This window comes from Acinonyx jubatus, chromosome C1 (assembly GCF_027475565.1).
Source record: "Acinonyx jubatus isolate Ajub_Pintada_27869175 chromosome C1, VMU_Ajub_asm_v1.0, whole genome shotgun sequence".
NCBI classification, from domain to species: Eukaryota; Metazoa; Chordata; class Mammalia; order Carnivora; family Felidae; genus Acinonyx; species Acinonyx jubatus.
The window spans coordinates 73882025-73905246 of NC_069381.1; positions in this window are offsets into that span (position 1 = coordinate 73882025).

The window sequence follows — 23222 nt, forward strand, 5'->3', positions numbered from 1 at the left end:
TGAGGATGGCAATATTTAAGTCACTACTGCTTAAACTTCAGTGTGTATAAGAACACCCAGGAAGGTTGCTAGAATGAAGATGCCTGGGACCCACCCCCAGCAGGTGGGTGGATCCAGTGTGTGGTGTGGGGATTCAGCAATCTGCATGTTGAAAAAGTAACCCCTGATGTTTCTTGTACACACTGAAGTTTGAGAAGTTCTTTTGGAAGATCCAATAAAAAGGAAGAAGAGAAAAGCAGTCAGAACTTTACATGTGTGAAGTTTGCCTTAAAAACAACCATGTGTTTCTACCAAAACTGAAACAGGAAGAAATAGAAAATTTGAACAGACCCATAACCAGTAAGGAAATAGAATTAGTAATCAAAAATCTCCCAAAACACAAGATTCCAGGGCCAGATGGCTTTCCAGGGGAATTCTACCAAATATTTATTTATTTATTTTTCCCACCAAATATTTAAAAAAGAGTTAACACCTATTCTCTTGAAACTGTTCCAAAAAATAGAAATGGAAGGAAAACTTCCAAAGTCTTTCTATGAAGCCAGCACTACCTTGATTCCAAAACCAGACAGAGACCACACTAAAAAGGAGAACTATAGACCAACCCCCTGATGAACATGGATGCAAAAATCCTCAACAAGATATTAGCCAACCGGACCCAACAATACATTAAAAAAGCTATTCACGACAACCAAGTGGGGTTTATACCTGGGATGCAGGGCTGGTTCAATATCACAAAACAATTAACATGACTCATCACATCAATAAAAGAAAAGACAATAACCATATGATCCTCTCAATAGATGCAGAGAAAGCATTTGACAAAATACAGCATCCTTTCTTGATAAAAACCCTCAAGAAAGTAGGGATAGAAGGAGTATACCTCGAGATCATAAAAGCCATATATAAACAACCCAACACTAATATCATCCTCAATGGGGAAAAACTGAGAGCTTTCCCCCTAAGGTCAGGAACAAGACAGGGATGTCCACTCTTGCCACTGTTATTCAACATAGTATTGGAAGTCTTAGCCTCTGCAATCAGACAACACAAAGAAATAAAAGGCATCCAAATCAGCCAGGAGGAGGTCAAACTTTCACTCTTCGCTGATGACATGATAATCTATATGGAAAACCCTAAAGATTCCACCAAAAAACTGCTAGAATTGATTCATGAATTCAGTAAAGTTGCAGGATATAAAATCAACACACAGAAATCAGTTGCATTCCTATACACCAACAATGAAGCAACAGAAAGAGAAATCAAGGAATCAATCCCATTTACAGTTGCACAAAAAAAACTAAAATACCTAGGAATAAATCTAACCAAAGAGGTGAAAAATCTATACACTGAAAACTATAGAAAGCTTTTGAAAGAAATTGAAGAAGACACACAAAAAAATGGAAAGAGATTCCATGCTCCTGGATAGGAAGAACAAATACTGTTAAAATGTCGATACTACCCAAGGCAATCTACATATTCAATGCAATCCTTATCAAAGTAACACCAGCATTCCTCACAGAGCTAGAACAAATAATTCTAAAATTTGTATAGAACCAGAAAAGACCCCAAATAGCCAAAGCAATCTTGAAAAAGAAAACCAAAGCAGGAGGCATCACAATCCTGGACTTCAAGATGTATTACAAAGCTGTGATCATCAAGACAGTATGGTACTGGCACAAGAACAGACACTCAGATCAATGGGGCAGAATAGAGAACCCAGAAATGGACCCACAAACATATGGCCAACTAATCTTTGACAAAGCAGGAAAGAATATCCAATAGAATAAAGACAGTCTTTTCAGCAAGTGGTGCTGGGAAAACTGGACAGCAACATGCAGAAGAATGAACCTGGACCATTTTCTTACACCATACACAAAAATAAACTCAAAGTGGATGAAAGACCTCAATGTAAGACAGGAAGCCATCAAAATCCTCAAGGAGAAAGCAGGCAAAAACCTCTTTGATCTTGGCCACAGCAACTTCTTACTCAACACGTCTCTGGAGACAAGGGAAACTAAAGCAAAAATGAACTACTGGCACCTCATCAAAATAAAAAGCTTCTGCGCAGCAAAGGAAACAATCAGCAAAACTAAAAGGCAACCAACAGAATGGGAGAAGATATTTGCAAATGAAATACCAGATAAAGGGTTAGTATCCAAAATCTATAAAGAGCTTACCAAACTCAACACCCAAGAAACAAATAATCCGGTGAAGAAATGGGAAAAACACATGAATAGACACTTTTCCAAGGAAGACATCCAGATGGCCAACCGACACATGAAAAAATGCTCAACATCACTCATCATCAGGGAAATACAAATCAAAACCACAATGAGATACCATCTTACACCTGTCAGAATGGCTAACATTAACAACTCAGACAACAACAGATGTTGGCGAGGATGCAGAGAAAGAGGATCTCTTTTGCATTGTTGGTGGCAATGCAAGCTGGTGCAGCCACTCTGGAAAACAGTATGGAGATTCCTCAAAAAACTAAAAATAGACCTACCCTACAACCCAGAAATTGTACTACTAGGCATTTATCCAAGGGATACAGGTGTGCTGTTTCGAAGGGACACATGCACCCCATGGTTATAGCAGCACTATCAACAATAGCCAAAGTATGGAAAGAGCCCAAATGTCCATCGATGGATGAATGGATGAAGAATATGTGATACACACACACACACACACACACACACACACAATGGAGTATTACTCGGCAATCAAAAAGAATGAAGTGTTGCCATTTGCAACTATGTGGATGGAACTGGAGGGTATTATGCTAACTGAAATTAGTCAGTCAGAGAAAGACAAAAATCATATGACTTCACTCATACGAGGACTTTAAGAGACAAAACAGATGAATATAAGGGAAGGGAAACAAAAATAATATAAAAACAGGGAGGGGGACAAACCACAAGAGACTCATAAATATGAAGAACAGAGAGTTGCTGGAGGGGCTATGGGAGGGAGGATGGGCTAAATGGGTAAGGGGCATTAAGGAATCTACTCCTGAAATCATTGTTCCACTATATGCTAACTGATTTGGATGTAAATTTTTTAAAAAATTAAATTAAATTCAAATAAATAAATAAATAAATAAATAAATAAATAAATAAATAACAAAAAAATAATTAAAAAAAACAACCATGTGTTTAACTTGAATAAAATTATTTCTTCTGGTTTTAAAGTTCATGGTTTTAGTCAAAGCCTGGAGATGAGTTTTCCTGGAAAAGTTTATAGCACATAAATTTGCCTGCTTTGAGTCACAACAGCATATTTCCCTAGGCTTAAGAGGGGAGAAATACAAAGTTAAAAACAAAACCAAAAAAAAGTGAGAAACAACTGGTTTACACAATTGGGAAATGACTAATTTAAAATTGTGAATCATTATGCTTAATGGAATGGGCCCTGGACTGAAATGCAGAATATTTGCATTACTTGTCATTACTACTAACCTTGAGAACAAGTCCTTTGAAATTTCTAGGCCCTCATGTTCCCATTTATCACAAGAAAAGAGTTGAGCTGGAAACATAAGATTCCGGATAAGATTGATGTGTGGTCTTCTAACTTGCAAATTAGGTTGAGCCAAACAACAATGATATTAAACCAAAGATGGCAATTTCATATGGTTTAACATATCTAGGGTGGAGCTGACCCATTAGGCATGACCAGTCCAGGGGCTTTATCTCACTCCATCTCACAGTCAGCTTGCTTCATTTTTTCCAACTACAACTAGCCTTTCTTTCTCCAGGGCCAAAGCAGACCCACCTTCACATTGTTCAGGCTCTGTGATTTCAAATGGCAATAATTCCTTTCACCTCTAAATTTTAAAAAAGGCTGGAGAAGAACTCAGGTTGACATAGCTTGGATAATACCCTCACTTCAGCCAAACAATTCCATCAGAGTACTATTACTGGCTGGAAATGGATCATTTTGCTACCCCACTGACCAGAGGGATACAATAATGTGAATAACAACCGTTAGTTCCCTAAAGTGTGGTACTGAACACACAAAAACTAGATACACATACATGTCTGTATATCTCTGCGTGTGTTGTGATTTCAAATATATTTCATTTATAGGCAGCCTGGGTGGCTCAGTCAGTTAAGTGTTTGACTTTGGCTCAGATCATCTGGCAGCTCATGAATTCAAGCCCCGCATCAGGCTCTCACTCTCAGTGCAGAGCCAGCTTCAGATCATTTGTCTCCCTCTCTTTCTGTTTCTCCCCTGCAGGTGTTCGCTCTCTCTTTCTCTCTCTCTCAAAAATAAATAAACATTAAAAAAATAAAATAATAAAATAAAATATATAATTCATTGATGAGGTGCCTGGGTGGCTCAGCTGGTTATGTGTCTGACTCTTGGTTTCAGCTCAGGTCATGATTTCATGATTCATGGGTTTGAGCCCTGCTCCCCACGTTGACAGCATGGAGCCTGCTTGGAATTCTCTCTCTCCCTCTCTTTCTGCCTCTCTGTCTCAAAAATTATATATATATATATGTATATATATATGTATGTATATATATGTATGTATACATATATATACATACATATATACATATATATACATACATATATATGTATATATACATATATATACATACGTATATATGTATATATACATATATACATATATACATACATATATATACATATATACATATATGTATATATACATACATATACATATATGTATATATACGTATATATATATACATACATATATATATATATACATATATGTATATATATATATATTTCATTCATTGAAAGAAGACATCATAACTAAACTAAACCAGAAGAGGGGCGCCTGGGTGGCTTGGTCGGTTAATCGTCCGACTTCGGCTCAGGTCATGATCTCATGGTCCGTGAGTTCGAGCCCGTGTCGGGTTCTGTGCTGACAGCTCAGAGCCTGGAGCCTGTTTCAGATTCTGTGTCTCCCTCTCTCTCTGCTCCTCCCCTGTTCATGCTCTGTCTCTGTCTGTCTCAAAAATAAATAAACGTTAAAAAAATTTTTTTTAAATAAATAAATAAACTAAACCAGAAGAAAGATAGATTTGGATTCAAAACCTTTGTGACTCAGGAAGTTATTTTCTTAATTTGAATCTATTTTCTCACCCAAAAAAAATCTATTATAAATACCTCAAATGGTTATTATGGGATTTTATGAAATCATGCATGTGAAACTTCTTTGAAAATGTAAAGCAGTGCAGAAGTTAAGAAATCTTTCATTCAGTAAAAATGTATTAAAGGTCTACTGTGGGTTGTGAACTTTATCAGGTGCTAAGAATACTAAGACAAATACAATATGATACTATTACCCTTAATAACATCACATAAGATCAGGATAACATCTGGTGTGTAAATAAGCTCAGCGCATCTTTACTTTTTAAATATGTAACATAAACCAAACATCTGACAACTGAGTCAGAGTGTAGTAGTTTAACAAATGCAGGGATAGTTTATACACTATAGAAGAGAAATATTACTCAAAATTTGAGTGTAAAATAAATTTCTTTAAACTTTATTTTTTTAGTAATTGCTACCCCCCAATGTGGGGCTTGAACTCATGACTCTGAGATCAAGAGTCACATGCTCTTCTGACTGAGCCAGCCAGGCGCTCCTAAAGTGAATTTCTTTAAAGCATACCTGTCACTTGTTTTACTTCTACCCTTTCCACAGCACTATGTCAGGTTCTGCTCACCTTTCCTTTCCTTTTTTTTTTTTAAGCTTATTTATTTATTTTGAGAGATACAGAGACTTTGCTAGGGGGGGAGGGACAGAGAGAGTAGGAAGGAGAGAGAATCCCAAGCAGGCTCCATTCTGCCAGCACAGAGCCTGACACGGGGCTTGATCCCATGAACTTTAAGATCATGACCTGAGCTGAAACTAAGAGTCGGATGCTTAACTGACTGAGTCACCGACATGCCCCGGGTCCTACTTACCTTTTCAACAAATGATTTATTCCCCAAGTTTAACATTGATTGCCTCAAAACTAGCCTTTTTCAAAACTGATCCTGTGGCTAGTACTCTAATGCATGTGTCTTGTCTCTATATACACTTAAACCTGAATACAGCAATTCTTACCCCACAGCCTCCCTCACACACTATCCTCAAACTCTTTCAAAACAAGTCAATTTTGAACTTGATTCATGTTAGTTTTTATTTTTATCTTTTCTTGGCACAATTCTCCTGTTAAATTATGCTGTCCCACCCAGGCTCGTGCTTGGAAAAGGGTTGATAAAACTGAGACTTGTCTGTGAAATGATCTCACAGTTCTCCAGCCATTCTGAATTTAAATTACCTGTTATCATTTGGGGCAGTCTAACTGATTTCTCATAGTGATTTACCTTCCCTTCATCCTGAAATACGTTCTGAAGTATGGCTTTTTGGAAATTTTAACAAGATTAGTTGTTGTTACAAATTATGAGATACTATTCAGGAACTTCCTGCTAAAAAATATTTGCTTGGTGTGTACACAAGTTTGTATGCTAATCACATGTTTATTCAACATGAACTGGCCACATTGCAGTAAGTTCCCGCCTCCACCACAACTGTATAAAATTCCCAAACCTAACCCTGGCTTAGTGTTGTAATGCCACTGCTCAATGCTGGTAGGTTATACCTATTGCTCAGAGTTTTGTCGTGAGTTCTTAAAATTCTTTGACTGGCTTTGGTTATTCATTTCTTTTGTCAGCAAATATTTACTGAAGGTTTACTATATGCCATGTGCTGTTTTTGGCTAGGTGGATACAAAATTAATAAGGTACAGTTGTTGCCTTCGAGGCCCTTACAAAGTAAAGGAGACAGAACTAAAAAGACAGTGACAATAGAGGAGATGCAATGGACGATGGGAACTATCATCTGTCCAGCCTCCTCCTAGTTCCTTCAGGCAATTCCTCCCCCACCTCCTTGTTCTGAAAGGACCAATCACAGTGGTTCAGGGATGGATGTGTAACTGTCCTAGACCAATCAAAGGCCTCCTCAGAACTTTTCTGCTGGAGTTAGGAGCGGAGGAATGTCCCAATGTTACTTCTGGATCATAAAATCCAAGCATGGAGACTGAAGCCTGCTAATGATTTTGCTTCCCATGTAAGTGCCAAATGAGAAGCTGCTGATGCCATTTTCCCCACTATGTGGAAAGAACCAATCTAGAAGATGCCAAAGCTGACACAGAGAAGGAGAGGAAGGCAAGACTTAAGAGATGAAGAAAGTCTTGCTGATCCCTGGGTCTGGTATTCCCAAGGCTGTCACTTCCCTGGACTTAGCAGCTGGGTGTGGCGGTAGGAAGTCCTGGATTGGTATGGTGGCTCCATGATCATCAGGGATCCAGGTTCCTTCCATCTTTTTTGCTCTGCAGTCCTTAACAATGACTTCCATCCTTGTGTAGCAACTACATTTTTTTAAATTTTTATTTTTTTTTTACATTTTATTTATTTTTGAGAAACAGAGTAAGACAAAGCATGAGTGGGGGAGGGGCAGAGAGAGAAGGAGACAGAATCTGAAGCAGGCTCCAGGCTCTGAGCAAGCAGTCAGCACAGAGCCTGACACGGGGCTCGAACCCACAAACTGTGAGATCATGACCTGAGCCGAAGTCGGACGCTCAACCGACTGAGCCACCCAGGCGCCCAGCAACTACATTTTTTAGATGGGCAGAAGACTCTACCATTTTTTATAGTCCCCATCACTCCTTAATATCTCCCAGGCTGTGTTCTGTGTGCGGTGTCATTTATCCTCAAGCTCACAGTATTGTTTTCCTACTTCACTCATATACATAACATCCCTATCCCCCATAGGTTTTGAGACTATGGTCCCTGATCAAAAGATAAAGGGATCTATTCACTTAAATACATCCCTACTGAGCTTAAGCACGAGGTCTAACCAATTCTTTCTTGTAAAGCTTGTGGAGAAAAAGAAAAATAGCTGACCCACTAATGGCAATGTTGTCTACATCAAGGTCATGGGACAATGGTGTATCTATCTATTGTAAAGGATATGTGGTATATCCCAAGTAATTTCTATTTTTTTAAATATATTTTACTGTTTATTTGTTTTTGAGAGAGAGAGAGAACATGAATGGTAAGGGGCAGAGAGAGACATATACACACACAGAATCTGAAGTAGGCTCCAGGCTCCATGCTATCAAAATAGAGCTGGATGTGGGGCTCAAACTCATGAGCTACAAGATCATGACGTGAGCCAAAGTCAGATGCTTAACCAATTGAGTCACCAGGTGCCCCCCCCCAAGTAATTTCTTCCTAGATATAGATATAGATGTACTTCTAAAGTGCTAATAGTGCTCTTTTTTTTTAGAGAAGATTTAGGATCATTCCTATGATAACATTCTCTTGAATACTTGCATGCTTTATAAAATTAGAAGAAAAAGGGCCAGAATTACTGGTTAATTCACATAATTTGAAGCTATTTCTGAATATATATTCTTACATTTATGAATGTGCCACATATTTGAACTTCATCTTTCATGTGTAGCAGCAGCAGAATGTTGATAGTGTAACCCCAAAGCAGATAGACATTATGGTAAAGCTCTGAATGGGATAGGGAATAAAAACCAATTGTCATCACTAAACATGCAAGCGATCTCACTATTTATGTTAAGTGCCAACTGAGGTTAGTGTGTTGGCCAACTGGGCCCCTGTGAACTTTAGTATATGTCAGTAGTCTCTTGGGAAAGTAAGTCCCACTTTTTGATTAGGAAGAGAAGATTGAACTTGGGTTTGGAGACAAGGGGCTTACAGGTGAAGAGAGAGAGAGAGTAATCTACTTTTGACACCATGGCTCACTCCTCCAGTAATTTGAAAGGAGAAAACTGTAAACACAAGGGATCTAAGGCTAGATGAGAATCCCAAATGAGAGATGGTATTGCCAGAGATGTGGGCTCTGTTACAAGATTTAATGAATAGAAAAACAGAAAGAATCTGGGCATTCAGGTATAGCAGCTAGCCCTAACAATGGAAAAAAAAAAAAACCAACCAAGAAAAAAAGTGCTGGGGAAATCCCAGAGAATTTAATGCTCATGTTGTCAATAGTAAGCAGACCCCAGAAGAAGAAAATTGCAGCCGATTTTGTAGAAATAGCTGATCTAAATATCCTGTGATTTAGGAGGATAGTTAATATGAGATATTATGAGTCTATGAGATATATTGGGGATCTTGACAAAGAAAGCAGCAATAGAAAAATAAGCGATGGATGTAAGAAACACTAATGAAGTAAGTAACAGACAAAACTTGGTAATGGACAATGAGTGAGGTGGGAAGGGAGTGGAGAGATAGGAGTCAAACGTCACTTAAGTATTTTAGGCTTGGATAACCAGAAGAGTGAAGACAATCTTCATAGAAGAAAAGAAAACCTGAAAGGGAGACTAATTTAAGGGGAAAGGTGATGTTCTCAGCTCTAGATAATTTGAGTTTGAGGTGAACGTGAAATATTCAAGAGATATACTCAGAATATTCAGTAAGATATAGGAAGTTTGAGGCTGAAGTTAATGAGAGAGGTCAGTCTAGAATTCTATATTGGGAGTTATCTCTCCATGATGTTACTAGAAGCTGGAAAAGTAGATAAAATCACTGAGGTAGCTGCTGAGGGTCAAAGATACTGTGCTAACCATAAATAGGTAGAACGAAGATAAATTATTGCCTTGAACTGGTGATCATTTATTGCCTATAGTATGAGACACAAAACACCAGGGAGCCTTGGTTTGAAATTGAATTTCAAAATTAGATTAATTCAGTAAAGAAATTTAAATATACAGAGTAAGAATATTTGAATACTAGAAAGATGATCCTAACTAGTCTTATAAACTAAATCTAGTGTCAGCTACATTAAAATTCAAGATCTCCAGCCAATACTGAATGAATAGGTGGTCTTCACATAACATTTTTCCCTAAATCTATTTTCAATATATTTTTAAAGAAGACCTTTCAAGATTATTGCTGAATTTTCTTAATTTTATAGTTTTAAGTGAGACAAGTAAAATATGCCCTTTCAAGTATAAAGTTTAAAGAGTTTCCTGCAGTGTATAATCCAAAATACCTGTGCTAATGTTTAATTGTATAAAAAACATTATGCAAATGCTTAACTGAATAAGGAAGTAAGATGTCATTATTAATAATGACTTGTGAATATAATTAGAAATGAGTAATTAGGAAAAATATCACAGTAATAGAGAGTATATTTCAAAAGTAGTACATTGGGGATATGAAAATAAGCCCTTCATATGTCCTTCATGTGCTAGTAGAATGTACAGATGGTGTTCCTGCCTCTGAAAGTGGTTTGAAATGAAAAGGTAGGGATAAAAGGGTCACAATGATCCCCTAACTCCTTTGAGTAATTTTACTGTAAAATACTACATTCTATCTAGTACACAGATTTGAATAGACTAGGAGTAGAATAAAATATATCTCCAGAGGAAGATTTATCCCATGTAAAACAGGTTGTAATATTATCCCCCAAAATCGTCTATAAAAAGGAGTTTTGCTGCATGTTATTAAAGAGGAAGATTTTATTACTATAAAGGAATATGTAGTCAATAAATATTAGGTGAGTCTTCAAAGTATGGCCTCGTTTGCCTGAAACCTAGCTCTGAGACCGGACCACTGGGTCCGAGGTCAAAAAGTAAGGTTCTTGACTTCTTATTTGTTGTCTTCTAGCTCTGAAAGGTGCCAGGCCTTCCTAGACGATGAATCAGCATAAATATTTTGAATGACTACTATGAGTGGGTGTAACAGAGAAAAAGAATAACCTGAGGAAGTATTCAATGTGGTGTCCACTTCAGTTGAGGACATGACAGAAAACCTAGAATTAATATAATGATGTCCCAAATCTCTTTTCCTAGGAATTGCCTCACTCTTCTTGTTTGGTTTCTGTACATGTCTTCTGCCTCAACCCATTAGTAAATGGATTTTTGTGTTCATAGCTGCATCGGTCCATGCTAGTGTTGAGAGAGCACAGACTCTGGAGCCAGGCAGCTGTGAATCCTAGTTCTGTCTCTTACAACATTGAAGGCTTGGGTATTTCATTTAACTCCTCTGAGTTTGTTTCCTCGCCTATAAAATGTAAGCACTAGTAGTACTTTATAGGGTTGTTGGGGGGATAAAATATAAAGCATTTAGAATAGTACTTGGCATAAATGTTTACTGTTGTAACAATAATATTATCATTACTATTGGCATAAAAATGTATTTGACCCATGCAAATACACACACATACAAATTATGTTTTTGTCAAATGAGATGGTTGGGTCCAGTAAGTATTCTGGTCAAGGCAACAGGTAGGCAGAAAGAGAATCTTCACTTCAGTCTTAGGGAGTAAAAGTTAGAGCTACTATAGGTTCCCTAGAGGGAGGTAAAACTGAGTATGTGTTCTATTTAACTCCTATGTTCTACTGTTGTTTCATCCTTTTTGCTTCTTTGGTCTTTACTATTTTACTATTTGTGGCTCAGTTAAACAGATGCCAATATGGTCAGACTGAGAAGTACAAAATAGTGCAACACAGTCAGGTAAATGCAACAACAGTAAAATTGTAGGGCAATTTGAACTAAAGCTAGAGCTCAAGTCTTCAACTCTGCCTGTTGGAAGTGGAAATGAACTTTTTTTTCTGTACCTTGGCTCATCATATTGATCAGATCCATAAGATAACTCAGATGAAGAGGCAAATGGGGTCCTAAAGCATTCCCTTGATATTTAAGAAAATTAAATGTGATCACAATGTAAACATTGACAATTGCTGGACAGAGCTGAATAGATCATCCAATTAATCTAATTCTAATATATACATATATGAAAATTATTTCTCTTAATTTCAATTATTAAATGTAAAAATCAGATGGCTATTCTATTTTTGTTTATTTTTTAAAGTTTATTTGTTTTGAGAGAGAGAGAAGGGGAGGATCAGAGAGAGAGGGAGAGAAAGGGAATTCCAAGCAGGCTCTGCACTGTCAGTGCAGAGCCCGATGTGAGCTGAAACTTATGAACTGTGAGATCATGACCTGAGCTGAAACCAAGAGCCGCCCAGGCGCCCGTATTCTATTTTTAAAGTTGAGTTGGAAAACTGACAAATTTGACTGAAAAAAATGTATAGATTTGAGACAAGGAAGATTTTTAACACCAATTTTAGAGGGAAAATATGGATATTTTTTCTTTTGAAAATTTCAAGGTGAAGACTGTTTTCTTGGGATGGGTTAGGTACAAATCACCTCAGTTATAGGCTTTTTTTTAAAACAAATATATATATATATATATATATATATATATATATATATATATATACACACACACACTCGAGAAAATAAATCCAAACCCTCAAATGAATAGAAGCTGTAGCTGTGGGATATTACCCATATTCTACATGTCTTACTTAACCAATCCATTTCAAGTTATTTCTAACCATATGGGGTAAATAAAGAAGGAGGTGAGTAGGGGAGGGCAGGGGGCCTAAGTCAGGGGAAAAAATGATGGTATATTGAAAAACATGTTCTGCCACTTCAAGATTTAACTTCTATTTGTATACACACTATGTCCATCAAAGAGACCACATCAATATCACAGCAAGTGTAGAGGGAATGAATATGTGGACAATCCTGACTATCACATATCATATCTTTCCCAGGAATGTTCTACCTTTAATCCATTAACACTGCCTTAGGCAAAGGCTGTCCTGCATACAGATTACAAACCAAAACTTTAACACCCTGAGTCAGCTTTGCTTTTCATATAAGTCGTTATAGCTTGTGGACTCATTTACCTTTCAAGGAAAAACAAGTTAGTTGAGTGTATTATTATAGCTAAGGAATTTAAATTCTCGGAACATTTAAGTGATAGAAGGTCCAAATTGAAATCACCTTTCACTTGGTATCTGGGGCAAGTAAACAGGTGCTAATGAAAAATGACTCATTCAGAGTTGCCATTAACTAGAATAGCTAGTCTATATTAGGAACTGTTGAGAGGAGAAAACTATGTTAGGGTAATGGTTTTAGAAAGACAGTTCAAAAGTAAAAATTTGAGATAATGTGAAAGCTGTTAAGTGATCAACAGACTGTAAGAAATTATTTGCTTTATTATTCTGTTAACTATTCACATAATGCAAAACCAAGAAGTTGAAAATGAGAAAATTGAGCTTATCTACTTGTTATTGTAAGCACATATAACTGAATTTTAACATTATATACTTATACCTGAATAACATCTACACAGTGAGCTTTGACATAATCACAGTATAAATGATCTTTAAAAATCTTTTAAAATAACTGACCTAAAGGGGCACCTGGGAGGCTCAGTTGGTTAAGCATCCAACTTCGGCTCAGGTCATGACCTCCCGGTTTGTGAGTTTGAACCCTGCATCGGGCTCTGTGCCCTCTGTGCCGACACCTTAAAGCCTGGAGCCTGCTTCAGATTCTGTGTATCCCTCTCTCTGCCCATCCCCCACTCATGCTCTGTCTCTCTTTCTCTCTCAAAAATAAATATTTTTAAAAAATTTTTAAAAACTGACCAAAAACATCTTAAATGAGCATTTAATTTTCCCTTATTTGATAACTGTGTCTGTACTGCTTTGTCTTTATTTACATATTGATGAATATATTATACACAGTGAATTTCAAATTTTAATATGGTTTGCTCAATATCAAAGTTTATAGTATAGTTCATTAATGTAACATATTTTATTAACTATCTCAGTCAAAGAATTATTTTTAAGATGTTTTTCAAATCAGGAAGGCATGCATTTCGTAGGTGAATAATTATTTACTCCAAATACAGACTTCATCAACATAAGAAAACAGTGAAAAAGAAAAAGGATGCTGATAATATAGGAAGGCACTGACCAAAATCCATGAAGAATTTATACTAAGATAAACATAACCCAGAACAAATTTAAAAGCACATCATATTCTTTTGAGCAAAAGCCCTTAAAATCTGTTGATACTTACAATAGGTGGAATAATATCATTATACCTACAATCTTATATGGCCTTTAATAAAAATTAATTTGTAAGGTCAATCATTTTCATTCTTTGTTTTATTATAGTTTTGAGCTTTCCATTCTTAGCATGTAAAAAATAGGAAGCATTTTTCCATGTAGAAAATGAACTCATGAGAAAACTCTTGAATATCTTCTCGCAGCCCCGATTTCAAGTCAATAGATTAAGTGGCCACATTGTTTGCAACTAAGTCACAGCTGTCTAAATTGCTTCAGAAATGTTTAGCAGATTGCTTTATAGCAGGATAACACAGTGTGAACCGTAGTTTCTTGAATACATCTTGCTGAGAGTTTATCTCATTCAAATGATGAAGGCAGCTGAAGCATGGTATTTGAATCATCCACATTTTGCTCTAATAAAGAAGAACTTTTGGAAGCTCTCGTCGTGATAGGCAGCACACTAAAGCAATTGAAATGTGGATCTTATATTTTACACCATTCAAACTGCTTGCGTATATGTGTGTGGTGATAAGATACTTTAAAAATAAAATTTCATTTGGTGAGAGGCTTACAGTTAAACTGTAAAAGTAATACACAGATCATGTGAACTACCAGCATATAAAAATAAATATGCAAATGACTGTAATACTCTTTTCCAAAATAGCATCTTTAATAGGCAACCCTTCATAAGAATCATTATAAAGTGACATATTTTAAAGCCATCTTTATATTTTATAAGTACTTATAACTAGCAGTTCTTATTTTTAATTAGAAAATGCACGTGTTTTCAGGCAATCCTAAATAAACTGAATACCTGAATAAAATGTGAACACGAAGAATGGGAACATATTTATACGCTTACTATAAATTTAAAAAAAATTATCAATCAAACAAATTCTCACCAAGTACTTTCTACCTATAATGAGTTTTACATTTACTAAATGCTGTGGAAATTATTGAAGTCTGACGTATTATTTTTATCACTCAAGAAGCTTAAAATCTACTTGGGAAATGTAAGAGTGATTATAACTGGGACCTAAGGCTTATAGATATAACCCCAGTAAACTACAGGTACTCCATAAATATTGTCAAATGAGTGAATAAATTAGAAAAGCTAAACTTTCTTTTAATTGATTTGTTTGGAGAATTTCAATTAAATATTTCAAAAAAATCTATTAGTGACAAGTTTTGGAAAGGGGCTTATCTAAATATCCAGCTTGGAATGTGTGTTCCAATTTATGTTGCCGTGTATATCTATTGTTCCCCCTGCTTCTAAAACAAACAAACCATTTTATTATGCCCACAAATTTGGTTTGAGAATTTAGACCGGGCATAGCAGGAATTGTTTGTTTCCCTCCATGATGTCTGTGGCCTCAAATAGGATGATTCCAACATCTGGTGACTTGAACAAATGGGGGCTAGAATGTCTGAGAAGGGAAGGTCTGTTACCAAGATAACTTCTTCACTCACCTGCCTGGTGCCTGGGCTGGGATGATTTGAAACCTAGGCTCAGCTGAGACTCTTGAGCAGAACACCGACATATGCCCTCACTACGATGCTTTGGCTTCTCAGAGAGTGGCGGTTGTGTTCTAAGAAACTTTACAGGGAATAGTCTAAGACAGCAATCAATTAAACATAGGAACGCTTGCTATGAGTGTTAAAAAAAAAAAAAAAACAACCCATGGTCCTTTTTTTTTTTTTAACAGATACAATGAATATTATTTACTCTAAGACCCAGAAAATCTGATATAGATTTGGAGCTTTCATATTCAAATTTGAGAAGTAGAACACTTTGCTGATTGCAAAACTCATTGGCTAAAAAGTCTATGTGATGGATACTGTGAATTGTCTATCAATGTCCACCTTGCCTCTCTTGTTCAGTAAATGAGTTGTTTTGGGGTCCATGACTAGTTAGAAAGCACATTTCTCAGCCTCGCTTAAAGCTAGATGTGGTCAAATGAGGACATTTTTACAACAGAATGGGAGCAGAAATGATGTGTACTAATTTTGAGCCTGGGCTTGAAGACATAGGACATTAGATCCCCTGTGCTCTCTTTTCTTTCATAAAGGTAGACCATGGAGTTCCTTGACCCATCTTCAACCAGGCAGTTGAGAATAATGCCAAAGAAGATAGTACAACAGTAAGATAGAAGGAACCTGGATCCTTGGATGGCCTCATGGAGCAGAGCCAGTCTGATGACTTGGATTGCTTACCTTGTGTAATCCTCATGTGTGATAGAATAATAAATCTCAGTGTTCTCTGTACCATGTGTTTGGAGGCTCTTCGCTACAAAAGTTGAGCTTTACCCTAATTCAGATATTAGATACACATTATTAACAGCTGGGTGCTTAAGAAATGACTGTAGGAAAAGATACCTCCCTGTCATCCACCAGGGACAAACCCTTTAAGATGTATGGTATGACTGATGTACAACTTCTTTGTACCTATTAATTTTTATCACTATTCACAGTTGTAAAAGAGTTTTCCTTTAAAGGAAGCACTACTAGTAAACAGTCAGGTTTTACATAAATTTTTTCACGCCTATGTTTTTTTTTTTTGCATTTTCATAAGGACTACTGAAATGTCTCGTGCCACACCAATGTTTCAAATGAAAGTCCAAAAGCTTGTGATTATTTTGGCATGATAGTAGATCTTAAACTCTGGAAGCACAGGCATCACATTCCTATATTCACATGTAGCGAAGCTTTACTAATCCAGAATCATCACAGGCAGCCTTCGAAATTAGAACAGCAGATCTCCAAGCGTGGTTCAGGGGATCTGCAAAGTAAAATTTATTTTCACCATACTAAGATGTTACTTGCCTTTTCACTCTTATTATCCCAAGGTACAAGGAAGAGTTTTTCAGAAGTTGTATGATGTGGGATGAGGTCCTCACAATGAAATATGAGCTTGTATATTCTGTGTTTTAAAATTTTTTCACTTTTGGGGTGCCTGGGTGGCTCAGTCAGTTAAGCTCTGACTTCAGCTCAGGTCATGATCTCACATTTTGTGAGTTTGAGCCCTGTGCTGGGCTCTCTGCTAACAGCTTGGAGCTTGGAACCTGCTTCAGCTCTCTCTCTCTCTCTCTCTCTGTCTCTCTCTCTCTCTCTTTCTCTCTCCCTCCCCTTCTTGCACTCTCTCAAATATAAACATTAAAAAGAAATGCTTCACTCTTAACTTCTAGTACAGTAAACATCAGAAGACATAACCCATAAAAACAAAACCTCTTTGGAGTCTGATAATTTTTTTAGCATTATTTTTGAGAGAGAGCACGAGCAGGGTAGGGGCAGAGAGAGAAGGAGACACAGAATCTGAAGCAGGCTCCAGGCTCTGAGCTGTCAGCACAGAACCTGACATGGGACTCCAATCCACAAACTGTGAGATCATGACCTGAGCTGAAGTCAGACACTTAACTGATTGAGCCACCCAGGCGCCCCTGGAGTCTGATGATTTTTAAGAGTATAAATGGATCCTGACGGTTAACATAAAAAGTTTAACTTCTCAATGACTGTTAAAAGCTTACTTTCTTTTTCGTTCTTCAAATACGTAAAACCTAAAATGTTACCATTCATTTGGTGATTAGGTACCACGCTAAGAAAATGGTATTTTCTGATATCTCTTTGAGGAGAACATGCATATTTTGGGGAGAACTTTCCAATTTTTTTTCTAATGTTGTACTTATTTACTTATTTATTGAGAGAGAAAGCACACACATGTGCACACATAAGCAGGGGAAGGGCAAAGAGAGAGGGAGACAGAGGATCCAAAGCAGGCTGTGTGCTGACAAAAGAGAGCCCGACACGGGGCTCGAAACCACCAACCTTGAGGTCTTGACCTGAGCCGACATCAGACACTTAACCAACTGAGCCATCCAGGTACCCCAAACAATCTTATTTGTAATAACAGTTAAGAATCAGAAGAACCTGAGTACAGTCAAACCATAACAGCCTAGAAAAGGAACAGAATTTTCTTGTTAACCTGTTGAGGGTGGAAAAAGAGAGGTAGGCTCAGATTCAAAGTGAAAGGCATCACATCCCATAGTGTGACTGCTCTTAAATTTTTGGTGCAAGTTAATGAATTCACAAATGCTTGATGACAGTTGGTATTGGGTAACTGGTAATGGGTTGAGCATCAGGTCCATGTCAATATAGGCATAACCAAGGGACATAAGCAGTGGGGGGAGTGCTGTGGGAGTATGTTATAGGGAGAGAGAAGCAGGCAAGCATGTGTAAATAACCAGTCACAGTTCCAAAAATTGAATTGGGGAAACGAGGCTCAACTTTAGAGGCTATAAAACAAGGTTACCTAATTTTCTGAGGGACAGGGGAGTCCCTAGCTGATGGTTATACTAAAATATTTCTGGAAAACATACAGAAACACACACACTATCCACTCACAAGAGATACTATTATAGGCCATATAAGAAATATGGATGTTTTCTAGTAGCTTTAAGTCTAGCAGGAGAACAAGGTTGTATACAAGACTTCACAACGAAATATAGGTGCCCAAATAGATGTATCAGGAAAGTGTTGTGGGAAGGTTCGTATCAGGTTTAATATATACTTGATGTTTATAATTTGTACATTTGCTGGTGTCAGGGTCTTTGGGGGAATGATAAGTACACTGGGTAGAGAAGGAATCGTTGGAAGAGGAGACAACACAAGTTAAACTGTTCCTACTTCCTTCTACAGTATAGCCAGGGTATATCACTTTGCCACTTTTCACTGATGGTTCTCACCTTGGCTCAATGGCCTGTTTAGGGCTGTTGGCTTGAACACATTCACACACACACACACACACACACACACACACACACACACACACACGTTTAAACAAAGAGGGAGACTCATTAGGAGAGTCCAGAAAACACGAGAACAAACAGAGATGAGTAGCTGGACTTCCCAGAAGACAGGAGCCAGAAAATGGTAAGACCTCAGAAACCAATTCAGCTACATTTCTTCCACCATCCTAGGATTACATAGTCTCTCACTGCTGCTTCTCTTTGCACACCATTAGATCCTCCTATCTTATACATTTATTGGGTTCTCCCCATTTTCAGTGCCATGATCCTATTATAAAGTACTATCCTTTTTTGCCTGGAAAACTGAAATGACCTCCCAATTTTTCTCTCCAAAACCACTCTCGCCCATTTCTAACCTGTTGTTCTCATTACAGCCAGAGAGATTTTTTTTTTTAATGGAAAATGTATTCAATGGTTTTCTATTGCTCCTAGGACAAACATCAAAATCTTCAGCATGGTATGGAATTGGATTGCTCTTCGCCCACATTCGGTGCCTCTGGTTATTATGTCCCTCACTGTCAGAGGATTATATAACCCTGCCCCTTTTTACTCTCAGGAATGGCAAAGGTTTTGCTGATGAACAGGGAAAGTGAAATGTGAGCACACACTTTAAGAACTCGTGGGGGATTTATCACTTTTCTTTTCCTTCTGCCAAGGCCATGACAATGTTCCACATAGAGACTACTCTCAGCCTGAGTTCAGAGAGAAGATGACATGGAGCACAGCCATGGTGGCATGTAGCATGAGAGATAAATAAACCATATTGCGGATTTTTGAGACTGAGATTTTCGGAATCATTCATTACTCAGCATAACCTACATGATAGGTTAGCCTTTCAGTGCGTACACAAGTTGCTCTCTCCTGCCTTAGAACTTTATCTGTGTTCTTCTGTCTCCTTGGAAAGTTCTTTATACCCTTTTTTGCCCAGTTAACATTTACTCACCAGTGAGATCTCAGCTGAAATGTGAAATACTCAGGAAAGGACTGCCTGATCTATGTTCAAAGTACCCTGAATTCACCTTCTTTCTCATTATGTTTCTTTAAATTATAAGTTTAACTTACATAATAATACATATTTCGTTTATATATCATGTATATTATATATATTAATAATATAACTTGTATAATAAGTTTAACTTATAATAAGTTAATTATAAGTTTAGCTAAATTTTCTATAACTAAATTGTAAGACAAAGACCAGATATGCCTCAGTAACCATTATATTTCCAGTGACAGGAAGAAAGAACTTCTTTTCTCTTTCCAAAGAGCAGATTTTTCAGCATCTTTGAACATATGACAGAAAATGGCCCTTCTAGGGTGCCTGGATGGCTTAGTCTGTTGAGGGCCTGACTCTTGATTTGGGCTCAGGTCATGATCCAAGCGTTGTGGGATCAAGCTCTGTGTCAGGCTTTGCACTGAGCATGGAGCCTGCTTAAGATTCTGTTCCTCTGCCCCTCTCCCCTGCTCATGCACTCTCTCACTAAGAAAAGAAAAAAAAAAAAAAGGTCACTCTAGTTCTTGAACCACCACACCTCCCACTCCAGGGCCACCAGTTGATCAGTATTCCAATATTTTTTATTTCCAAATTCGTGGAGTGAGAATCTTGCTGGCTAAAGTTAGACACGTTCTATTGAGGTCCATCCATAGTTTACTGAAAGATCCAGGTCAAGCCCAATCAACATGGCTACAGAGACTTCTTCTCAGGGGATAGGGAAATTTCCAGGAAAGAAGCTAAACAGATACTCCAAAAGTATCTGCTACAGTCACTACAGCTGACTCTTGTGGCCTTGACTTTAACCATCTTGTTCTCAAAATTATCCTCATCCATACAAGGAACATCCCTATAGGGGGCTCCTTAAGAAAAGCTTGGTGACCAAGTAGTTCTGACTCTGTCTCCCTGACTTTTGTCTCTCCTTTGGGAGTCTGGTACTTTGATTACCACTGCTACTTCACTTTGATCCCTTGGAGGTAGGGGGTTACTCTCTTTTCTATCAACACTAACATTGAAAAACGATAACAAAACAAAAACAAAAACAAAAAACCCTTTCCTTGATTCTCCATAATGTTCTCGGGATAAGCTAGAATTTTCAAAAACATTTTAATAAAAGTTAAGGAAGAGCCAAAGGGAAATGAAAAACACAAGACAATAAAAACACTGTGGCTCACAAAGTAAAGGTTTCTAACTCTTTCCCTGGGTATACAGTTCTTATCTCATTTCATTTGGGATCTAAGGGAAAAGAGGAGCCTTATCATCTGAATATCTGAATGTCTGTTTTTCACCAAGAGAACAAAAATAACAACAAAATAAAGTTCAGCTCTACTAGGATGTTTTCTGTAACATTTTTTTCTCACTTAAAAAGTAAAATATAAAATAACATTTTCTAATTATTATTAATTGAAACTTTCTATATGTTCAGTCATTTCCACTTTTTTTTTTAAATAAGATTTTTTAAGTAATTTCTACCCCCAACATGGGGCTTGGATCCACAACCCTGAGATCAAGAGGCATGTGGTCTACCAGCTGAGCCACCCAGGCACCTTGGACACTTTAACCTCTTAAAGACCTTTCGATATCTATGAAAAACTTTTAAAAGCACCCACATAGCCAGTGATACAATCCAGATATTTTTTGGTCTTTAACTTCTCACATGGACATTTGTTAAAAACAACAACAACAAAGCTTTCCTCTTTATTGTTAATATAAATTAGAACATAACTGGAGCTAACATATGTAGGATTCCTGAAAACCATTTGCAAATAGAGACTAAATACAACATATCTAAATCAACATGATATGAGTTTCCATTAAAACTTTTTCAAGTGTGCTTCATTCTGATAAGTATGTCCCATGCCCTATTACATTTTTTTTTTTTCCTAAACAAAGACTATGAGCTGGGTAGTAGTTTTTAGCTTAAACTAATTTATTGTTTAAACCATCAGATTTTCCAGATTTTCAAGCAGTTTTGATATTGTATTGGCCTCCCTTCTGTATGCACTATTTTCCTCAGCATACCTAATCAGAATTCCTATAAGTTTAAAAACTTTTTGTATTTGTTACTTATATTTACATGTGATATATAAAAATTATTATCAATACTCTACCCCTAGAAATATGTACAGTTTGAAGTCTTTTTCTGTGGCAAAAAAAATGAGGGACTATAATGCTTTGTGTTCAGTATAACTGAGGATTCTATTTTAAAGTACTTATAAAAGCATGGTGTAGGTTAAAAGAAGTCTAGGACTGGCAATTATATTTAGGTTCTGGTCTTCATCTCTGCCACTAAGTAAAATAATGTTGCCATGCTCCCTATTAGTTAAGTCAATTATGGCTTATTTTCATTCACATATATTAAGAGTCAGGCTAGACATTTTAACTTTTTTTATTTAAAAATTTTTTTAATGTTTATTTATTTTTGAGAGACAGAGACAGACTGCGAGTAGAAGAGCGGCAGAGACAAAGGGAGACACAGAATCCAAAGCAGCCTCTAGGCTCTGAGCTGTCTGCACAGAGCCTGATGTGGGGCTTGAACTAACAAACTGTGAGATCATGACCTGAGCTGAAGTCGGGTGCTTAACCGAATGATCACCCAGGCGCCCCAAGAGTTAGGCTAGACATTTTAAGTCTCTTCTAATTCTAAAATTTCAGAGTGCTAAAATTGAACACTCTCTCTCATATTTAAATTTATTTTTAAAAGAATGTTCATTGACTGTGTTTCTAAGTCCTTACACAGGTTTGTTTATTTATTTATTTATTCATTCATTCATTCATTCATTCATTCAGTAGGTTTCACGCCCAGGGCAGAGCCCAATGCCGGACTTGAACTCACAACCCTGAGATCAACAGTCTCTGCTTAATCGAATGAGCAACCCAGGTGCCCAATAGGTAACTTGTTTTTTTAAGATTTTATTTTTAAGTAATCTCTACACCCAACCTGGGGTTCAAATTTACAATCCTGAGAGTTGCATGCTCTACCACTAAGCCAGCCAGGCACTCTCTTACATAGGTAATTTTTAATTCCACCATTAAGCACCAACTATGTGCATGTCGGCCATGTCAAATCCATTCAAGAGTAAGACAACGCAAAAATAAGCAAAATATATCTGCATGCATTTAATGCCACTGAGTCGTACATTTAACACCGTTCAAATGGTAAATTTCATGTTATGTATATTTTAACACGCTAACATTATATATGTGTATACATATCTGAATACAGTGCTCCCCTAACATGTTGTGCCTACCATTTAAAACTGCCTCATATTTACTTGGACACAAGTCTTTCTCCAAAGAATTTAATCACTTCAGGAACAAGGCCTGTCTTAATCTTAGCTGTAACTCCAGGGCCTGTAACACTGGCTCTTAGTTACAAGGAAGGGCAATTATCTCTTGGCTTTTCCAAGTGTTGCTATTGCATATATTTTAATTATCATTTCAATCAAAGAAATGCATTAAACACATAAGTTGTTGTAAAATTTTAAAATACACA